The sequence below is a fragment of the Pleurodeles waltl genome, chromosome 4_1 (genome assembly GCF_031143425.1).
Source record: "Pleurodeles waltl isolate 20211129_DDA chromosome 4_1, aPleWal1.hap1.20221129, whole genome shotgun sequence".
Taxonomy (NCBI): Eukaryota; Metazoa; Chordata; class Amphibia; order Caudata; family Salamandridae; genus Pleurodeles; species Pleurodeles waltl.
In genome coordinates, this window is record NC_090442.1 from 75,769,199 (window position 1) to 75,778,657 (window position 9,459).

At 42.7% G+C, this 9,459-nt stretch overlaps 3 non-coding genes across 3 annotated transcripts; all 3 read right to left on the reverse strand.

Annotated features, from left to right (window-relative positions):
* Positions 1-2,892: 2,892 nt before the first annotated feature.
* Positions 2,893-2,964, reverse strand: TRNAC-GCA (transfer RNA cysteine (anticodon GCA)). Its single transcript has one exon. It is a non-coding gene; the product is annotated as a tRNA-Cys (tRNA).
* Positions 2,965-7,225: 4,261 nt separating this feature from the next.
* TRNAC-GCA (transfer RNA cysteine (anticodon GCA)) lies at positions 7,226-7,297 on the reverse strand. The gene has a single exon. It is a non-coding gene; the product is annotated as a tRNA-Cys (tRNA).
* Positions 7,298-9,387: 2,090 nt separating this feature from the next.
* On the reverse strand, positions 9,388-9,459 carry TRNAC-GCA (transfer RNA cysteine (anticodon GCA)). Its single transcript has one exon. It is a non-coding gene; the product is annotated as a tRNA-Cys (tRNA).

The window sequence follows — 9,459 nt, forward strand, 5'->3', positions numbered from 1 at the left end:
GAGGTGGAGTGCTATTGAGAGAGAAGCTTTTGCTGTGGTCTGGGCACTGAAGAAGCTGAGACCCTACCTGTTTGGGACTCACTTCCGGGTTCAGACAGACCACAGGCCCCTCAGATGGCTCATGCAGATGAGGGGTGAGAATCCAAAACTCTTGAGGTGGTCCATTTCCCTACAGGGGATGGACTTTACGGTGGAACATCGCCCAGGGGTTGACCACGCCAATGCTGATGGTCTCTCCAGGTACTTCCGCCTTAGCGATGAGAGCTCCCAGGAGGTCGGGTAGCTCTCCCCACTTTCAGCTAGGGGGGACACATGTTAGACCTGACAGCCTTAGGGTAGTCACCCCTAACTTTTTGCCTGCCTCCCTCCACTTTTTGGACACTGTTTTTGCTGGTTTATAGACTCTGCGCACTTTACCCCTGCTAACCAGGGCTAAAGTGCATATGCTCTCTCTCCCCTAAAACATGGTAACCCGGAATCATACCTGATTGGACTATTAATTTACTTATAAGTCCTTAGTAAGGTGCACTCTATGTGCATAGGGCTGGTAAATTAAATGCTACTAGTGGGCCAGCAGCACTGGTTGTGCCACCCACTTAAGTAGCCCCTTCTCCTGTTCTCAGGCCTGCCATTGCAAGGCCTGTGAGTGCAGTTTCACTGCCACATCGACTTGGCATTTAAAAGATCTTGCCAAGCCTAGAACTCCCCTTTTTCTACATATAAGTCACCCTTAATATGTGCCCTAGGTAACCCCTAGGGCAGGGTGCTGTGTAGGTAAAAGGCAGGACATGTACCTGGGTAGTTATATGTCCTGGTAGTGTAAAACTCCTAAATTCGTTTTCACACTACTGTGAGGCCTGCTCCCTTCATAGGCTAACATTGGGGCTGCCCTCATACACTGTTGAAGTGGCAGCTACTGATCTGGAAGGAGCAGGAAGGTCATATTTAGTATGGCCAGAATGGTAATACAAAATCCTACTGACAGGTGAAGTCGGATTTAATATTACTATTCTAGAAATGCCACTTTTAGAAAGTGAGCATTTCTTTGCACTTAAATCCTTCTGTGCCTTACAATCCACGTCTGGCTGGGCTTGGTTGACAGCTCCTTGTGCATTCACTCAGACACACCCCAAACACAGGGTACTCAGCCTCACTTGCATACATCTGCATTTTGAATGGGTCTTCCTGGGCTGGGAGGGTGGAGGGCCTGCTCTCACACAAAGGACTGCCACACCCCCTACTGGGACCCTGGCAGACAGGATTGAACTGAAAGAGGACCTGGTGCACTTCTTAGCCACTCTTTGAAGTCTCCCCCACTTCAAAGGCACATTTGGGTATAAAACAGGGCCTCTGCCCTACCTCATCAGACACTTGCTGGAGAAGAAACCTGAACCAGAAACGACATCCTGCCAAGAAGAACTGCCTGGCTGCTCAAAGGACTCACCTGCCTGCTTTCTACAAAGGACTGCTGCCTTGCTGTTGCCCTGCTGCCTTGCTGAACTCTTGTCTGGCCCTGAAAGTGCTCTCCAAGGGCTTGGATAGAGCTTGCCTCCTGTTCCTTGAAGTCTCAGGACCAAAAAGACTTCTCTTTTTTACTTGGACGCTCTGTGCGCCGAAAATTTCGACGCACAGCTTGTTTCGCGGTGAGAAAAATGCCGCACTCCGAAGCTGATCGACGCGACGCTCTTGGGACGATCGAAGATCCGACGCACGGCCTCGCAAGGACAACGCCGCCCGACCTCTAGAGGAGAAATCGGCGCGACGCATGCCGTGAGATCGTAATTTCAACGCGCAGCCCCGCAGATCGAAGTCTAGAGGAGAAATCGACGCAACGCCTGCCGTGAGATCGTAATTTCGACGCGCAGCCCCGCAGACCGACGCGCAGCAGGAGAACAAGCAGGAAAATCCACGCACAGACCCGGGACATCTGGTAATCCCCGCGATCCACAGAAAGAGACTGTCCGCGCGCCGGAAAATGACGCCCGACTTCCCCGCGTGGAAAATAACGACGCAAGTCCGTGTGTGCTGGGGAGAAATCGACGCACACACCCTTTTTCCAGGCACCTCTTCTCTTGTGGCCCTCTGAGGAGATTTTTCCACGCTAAACCAGGTACTTGTGCTTGAAAAGTCTTTGTTTATATTCTAAAGACTTAAGACACTTTATATCACTTTTCAGTGATATCTCTATAATTTCCCATTGCAACTTTATTCTTTTTGACCTACAATTATCCTGATAAATATTATATATTTTTCTAAACACTGTGTGGTGTATTTTTGTGCTGCTATATGGTGGTATTGTATGATTTATTGCACAAATACATTACACATTGCCTTCTAAGTTAAGCCTGACTGCTCGTGCCAAGCTACCAGAGGGTGGGCACAGGATAATCTTGGATTGTGTGTGACTTACCCTGACTAGAGTGAGGGCTTTTGCTTGGACAGGTGTTAACCTGACTGCCAACCAAAAACCCCATTTCTAACACTCTTGTTTTACTCGAATTGATCCATGGTGCAGTTACTGGGCGTGAGTGTGAAAACTGTTAATTTTCGCATAACAGTCTTAAGGATGCACATAAAACTTTGAGCTATTTTGTTTAAATAGTCGTTTTAGTGTGAAATACTTTCAATAAATCCCCAAGAATTGTAGAAAGTGATATAGAAAGAAATTGACAGCTTCTTTCATGTGTGAAGGGGGCACCCAGATTGATCCATGGTGCAGTTACTGGGTGTGAGTGTGAAAAGTGTTAATTTTCAACAAGAGTCTTAAGGATGCACATAAAACTTTGAGCTATTTTGCTTAATTAGTCGTTTTAGTGTGACATACTTTCAAAAAATCCTCAAGAATTGAAAAAAGCAATACAGAAAGAAATTGACAGCTTCTTTAAAGTATTAAGGGGTCAGCTGGATTTGAACCAGGGACATCTTGATCTGCAGTCAAATGCTCTACCACTGAGCTATACCCCCTTGTTGTAAAATCTGGAACTGGATGGACTAGAAACTGCTGCTGTGGATCTCATCAGAACGGCTTCCTCTTTTATAGGCTGTCTCTATACCACCTGCTGATTTATTAGTCACAGGGTCTGGGACACAGCCTGACTCATGTCCCTGGCTACAAGCTGATGGACACACTCAACACACCTGCTGCTTCACTATTCACACCAAAATACATAGCATGACAGCAGGTCCTAGGCCAATGGTGCAAATTCACTCTCAAGCTTACTCTTGCTTCACTAGTCACAGGGACTGCTATGGAGACCGGCTGCTGGTCCTTTCACACAACCCTCTTACGGACGCAGATAAAACCTAAAACTCTTTTTAATTAGTGGTTTTTCTGTGACATACTTTCGAGAAATCACCAGAAATTGAAATAAGTAAGAGAGAATTTTTTTTTTGTTCCTTAAAAGGAGAAGTGGGAAGCAAGACTTGAACTAGGGACCTCTTGATCTGCAGTCACATACTTTACTGCTGGGCTATACACATCGTCTTTTCCAGAAATATGCCTTCACACACACCTTATTACTGCGTGCAGCAGGCTGTAGAGTGCAGACGTCACATATAATACCATGGACTCTGACTAGCACTGAGTTATACCTACTCTGGGATTCCAGCTGTGGTGGGACTAGCTTACTCTCTTGTCTACTCACCATGCTGGAAGTGAGAGTAAGTCTTACTCTCTTCTGCAATCACTCTGTGCCCTAAATTTCAGTCTTAGTCTCTCGTCTGCTCACTCTCTGCAGTAAGTGTGCAAAGCTGTCAGTGACTCAGCCAGTCTAAGCCTCCTAGCTCATTTAAAAATCCACTGCCTCAGACATTGACAGAACACAACTCTAGTGAGGAAAGACTTCTTTTTAACGGTGCTTTGGTTAGCAGTACCACACAACTCTCACACAGTCACTATCTCTTCTAATCGATGCAAGTTCACATAGATGTCGTTTAAAATGCAATTTCTGTGTCCCTCACGTGGTAATGTCTTTAACAATGCTATATCTTTGTTTTATGGTAAAACAATTTGATATGGTATACATATTGGACCAGTCTTACTGTACATTCTAGTAACGGTAAGCTGGCGTGATACTAGTGAAACACACTGGAAACAGTACACAGGCCAGTCACAGTGTACCAGCATTTGGGTCCAGTTTTGTCTAGCCGATGTTACCTTACATACTAATTACAGTAAATAGGTGTGCTACTGGAGAAAGACACAAGTAACAGCATGCAGGCATTTGTTTCTTACACATATTGCTATCAGTAAGCACATATGCTACTGTCCAAACTCAGTTCTAACACTGCAGAGACTTCTGTTACAGTATAAGGACATTTGTGAAAGCATTACGGGCATACAGTGTCCACACACTCACATCTTTGCTGCTGTACAGGCACACAGTGTTTCTTCAAGCACAACAAATCAGCTGTGCTGTGGTAAATACAGTGGAATTTAGAAACTTGTGATTTGTTTTCCCATGTATTTTGTCTTTGCACCTGCAATTTCTGCTATATGCTCAATTATTAGAAGCAATGCTTGTTAATAAATCCATGCCGTAAAACATTATCTGTGTGCTGCACACTACAGAATGTAGAAATATGTATTAAAGTACACAGTATCATGCTGTGTACACAAATTTCAATTTGTCTCTGTGTGCCAATGTACGAACTCTTGTTTTACTCGAATTGATCCATGGTGCAGTTACTGGGCGTGAGTGTGAAAACTGTTAATTTTCGCACAACAGTCTTAAGGATGCACATAAAACTTTGAGCTATTTTGTTTAAATAGTCGTTTTAGTGTGAAATACTTTCAATAAATCCCCAAGAATTGTAGAAAGTGATATAGAAAGAAATTGACAGCTTCTTTCATGTGTGAAGGGGGCACCCAGATTGATCCATGGTGCAGTTACTGGGTGTGAGTGTGAAAACTGTTAATTTTCAACAAGAGTCTTAAGGATGCACATAAAACTTTGAGCTATTTTGCTTAATTAGTCGTTTTAGTGTGACATACTTTCAAAAAATCCCCAAGAATTGAAAAAAGCGATACAAAAAGAAATTGACAGCTTCTTTAAAGTATTAAGGGGACACCCAGATTTGAACCAGGGACCTCTTGATCTGCAGTCAAATGCTCTACCACAGAGCTATACACCCTTGTTATAATGTCTGGAAGTGGATGGACTAGAAACTGCTGCTGTGGATCTCATCAGAACGGCTTCCTCTTTTATAGGCTCTCTATTCCACCTGCTGATTTATTAGTCACAGGGTCTGGGACACAGCCTGACTCCTGCCACTGGCTACAAGCTGATGGACACACTCAACACACCTGCTGCTTCACTATTCACACCAAAATACATAGCATGACAGCAGGTCCTAGGCCATGGGTGCCAACTCACTCTCAAGCTTACTCTTGCTTCACTAGTCACAGGGACTGCTATGGAGACCGGCTGCTGGTCCTTTCACACAACCCTCTTACGGACGCAGATAAAACCTAAAACTCTTTTTAATTAGTGTTTTTTCTGTGACATACTTTCGAGAAATCACCAGAAATTGAAATAAGTAAGAGAGAATTTTTTTTTTGTTCCTTAAAAGGAGAAGTGGGAAGCAAGACTTGAACTGGGGACCTCTTTATCTGCAGTCACATACTTTACTGCTGGGCTATACACATCCTCCTTTCTAGAAATATGCCTTCACACACACCTTATTACTGCGTGCAGCAGGCTGTAGAGTGCAGACTTCACATATAATACCATGGACTCTGACTAGCACTGAGTTATACCTACTCTGGGATTCCAGCTGTGGGACTAGCTTACTCTCTTGTCTACTCACCATGCTGGAAGTGAGAGTGAGTCTTACTCTCTTCTGCAATCACTCTGTGCCCTAAATTTCAGTCTTAGTCTCTCGTCTGCTCACTCTCTGCAGTAAGTGTGCAAAGCTGTCAGTGACTCAGCCAGTCTAAGCCTCCTAGCTCATTTAAAAATCCACTGCCTCAGACATTGACAGAACACAACTCTAGTGAGGAAAGACTTCTTTTTAACAGTGCTTTGGTTAGCAGTACCATACAGCTCTCACACAGTCACTATCTCTTCTAATCGATGCAAGTTCACATAGATGTCTTTTAAAATGCAATTTCTGTGTACCTCACGTGGTAATGTCTTTAACAATGCTATATCTTTGTTTTATGGTAAAACAATTTGATATGGTATACATATTGGACCAGTCTTACTGTACATTCTAGTAACGGTAAGCTGGCGTGATACTAGTGAAACACACTGGAAACAGTACACAGGCCAGTCACTGTGTACCAGCATTTGGGTCCAGTTTTGTCTAGCCGATGTTACCTTACATACTAATTACAGTAAATAGGTGTGCTACTGGAGAAAGACACAAGTAACAGCATGCAGGCATTTGTTTCTTACACATATTACTATCAGTAAGCACACATGCTACTGTCCAAACTCAGTTCTAACGCTGCAGAGACTTCTGTTACAGTATAAGGACATTTGTGAAAGCATTACGGGCATACAGTGTCCACACACTCACATCTTTGCTGCTGTACAGGCACACAGTGTTTCTTAAAGCACAACAAATCAGCTGTGCTGTGGTAAATACAGTGCAATTTAGAAACTTGTGATTTGTTTACCCATGTATTTTTTCTTTGCACCTGCAATTTCTGCTATATGCTCAATTATTAGAAGCAATGCTTGTTAATAAATCCATGCCGTAAAACATTATCTGTGTGCTGCACACTACAGAATGTAGAAAGATGTATTAAAGTACACAGTATCATGCTGTGTACACAAATTTCAATTTGTCTCTGTGTGCCAATGTACGAACTCTTGTTTTACTCGAATTGATCCATGGTACAGTTACTGGGCGTGAGTGTGAAAACTGTTAATTTTCGCACAACAGTCTTAAGGATGCACATAAAACTTTGAGCTATTTTGTTTAAATAGTCGTTTTAGTGTGAAATACTTTCAATAAATCCCCAAGAATTGTAGAAAGTGATATAGAAAGAAATTGACAGCTTCTTTCATGTGTGAAGGGGGCACCCAGATTGATCCATGGTGCAGTTACTGGGTGTGAGTGTGAAAACTGTTAATTTTCAACAATAGTCTTAAGGATGCACATAAAACTTTGAGCTATTTTGCTTAATTAGTCGTTTTAGTGTGACATACATTCAAAAAATCCCCAAGAATTGAAAAAAGCGATACAGAAAGAAATTGACAGCTTCTTTAAAGTATTAAGGAGGCACCCAGATTTGAACTAGGGACCTCTTGATCTGCAGTCAAATGCTCTACCACTGAACTATACCCCCATGTTATAATATCTGGAAGTGGATGGACTAGAAACTGCTGCTGTGGATCTCATCAGAACGGCTTCCTCTTTTATAGGCTCTCTATTCCACCTGCTGATTTATTAGTCACAGGGTCTGGGACACAGCCTGACTCATGCCCCTGGCTACAAGCTGATGGACACACTCAACACACCTGCTGCTTCACTATTCACACCAAAATACATAGCATGACAGCAGGTCCTAGGCCATGGGTGCCAACTCACTCTCAAGCTTACTCTTGCTTCACTAGTCACAGGGACTGCTATGGAGACCGGCTGCTGGTCCTTTCACACAACCCTCTTACGGACGCAGATAAAACCTAAAACTCTTTTTAATTAGTGTTTTTTCTGTGACATACTTTCGAGAAATCACCAGAAATTGAAATAAGTAAGAGAGAATTTTTTTTTTGTTCCTTAAAAGGAGAAGTGGGAAGCAAGACTTGAACTGGGGACCTCTTGATCTGCAGTCACATACTTTACTGCTGGGCTATACACATCCTCTTTTCTAGAAATGTGCCTTCACACACCTTATTACTGCGTGCAGCAGGCTGTAGAGTGCAGACGTCACATATAATACCATGGACTCTGACTAGCACTGAGTTATACCTACTCTGGGATTCCAGCTGTGGGACTAGCTTACTCTCTTGTCTACTCACCATGCTGGAAGTGAGAGTGAGTCTTACTCTCTTCTGCAATCACTCTGTGCCCTAAATTTCAGTCTTAGTCTCTCGTCTGCTCACTCTCTGCAGTAAGTGTGCAAAGCTGTCAGTGACTCAGCCAGTCTACGCCTCCTAGCTCATTTAAAAATCCACTGCCTCAGACATTGACAGAACACAACTCTAGTGAGGAAAGACTTCTTTTTAACAGTGCTTTGGTTAGCAGTGCCATACAGCTCTCACACAGTCACTATCTCTTCTAATCGATGCAAGTTCACATAGATGTCTTTTAAAATGCAATTTCTGTGTCCCTCACGTGGTAATGTCTTTAACAATGCTATATCTTTGTTTTATGGTAAAACAATTTGATATGGTATACATATTGGACAAGTCTTACTGTACATTCTAGTAACGGTAAGCTGGCGTGATACTAGTGAAACACACTGGAAACAGTACACAGGCCAGTCACAGTGTACCAGCATTTGGGTCCAGTTTTGTCTAGCCGACGTTACCTTACATACTAATTACAGTAAATAGGTGTGCTACTGGAGAAAGACACAAGTAACAGCATGCAGGCATTTGTTTCTTACACATATTACTATGAGTAAGCACACATGCTACTGTCCAAACTCAGTTCTAAAACTGCAGAGACTTCTGTTACAGTATAAGGACATTTGTGAAAGCATTACGGGCATACAGTGTCCACACACTCACATCTTTGCTGCTGTACAGGCACACAGTGTTTCTTAAAGCACAACAAATCAGCTGTGCTGTGGTAAATACAGTGGAATTTAGAAACTTGTGATTTGTTTACCCATGTATTTTTTCTTTGCATCTGCAATTTCTGCTATATGCTCTAATATTAGAAGCAATGCTTGTTAATAAATCCATGCCGTAAAACATTATCTGTGTGCTGCACACTACAGAATGTAGAAAGATGTATTAAAGTACACAGTATCATGCTGTGTACACAAATTTCAATTTGTCTCTGTGTGCCCATGTACGGACTCTTGTTTTACTTGAATTGATCTTTGGTGCAGTTACTGGGTGTGAGTGTGAAAACTGTTAATTTTCGCACAACAGTCTTAAGGATGCACATAAAACTTTGAGCTATTTTGTTTAAATAGTCGTTTTAGTGTGAAATACTTTCAATAAATCCCCAAGAATTGTAGAAAATGATATAGAAAGAAATTGAAAGCTTCTTTCATGTGTGAAGGGGGCACCCAGATTGATCCATGGTGCAGTTACTGGGTGTGAGTGTGAAAACTGTTAATTTTCAACAAGAGTCTTAAGGATGCACATAAAACTTTGAGCTATTTTGCTTAATTAGTCGTTTTAGTGTGACATACTTTCAAAAAATCCCCAAGAATTGTAAAAAGCAATACAGAAAGAAATAGACAGCTTCTTTAAAGGATTAAGGGGGCAGCCGGATATGAACCAGGGACCTCTTGATCTGCAGTCAAATGCTCTACCACTGAGCTATACCCCC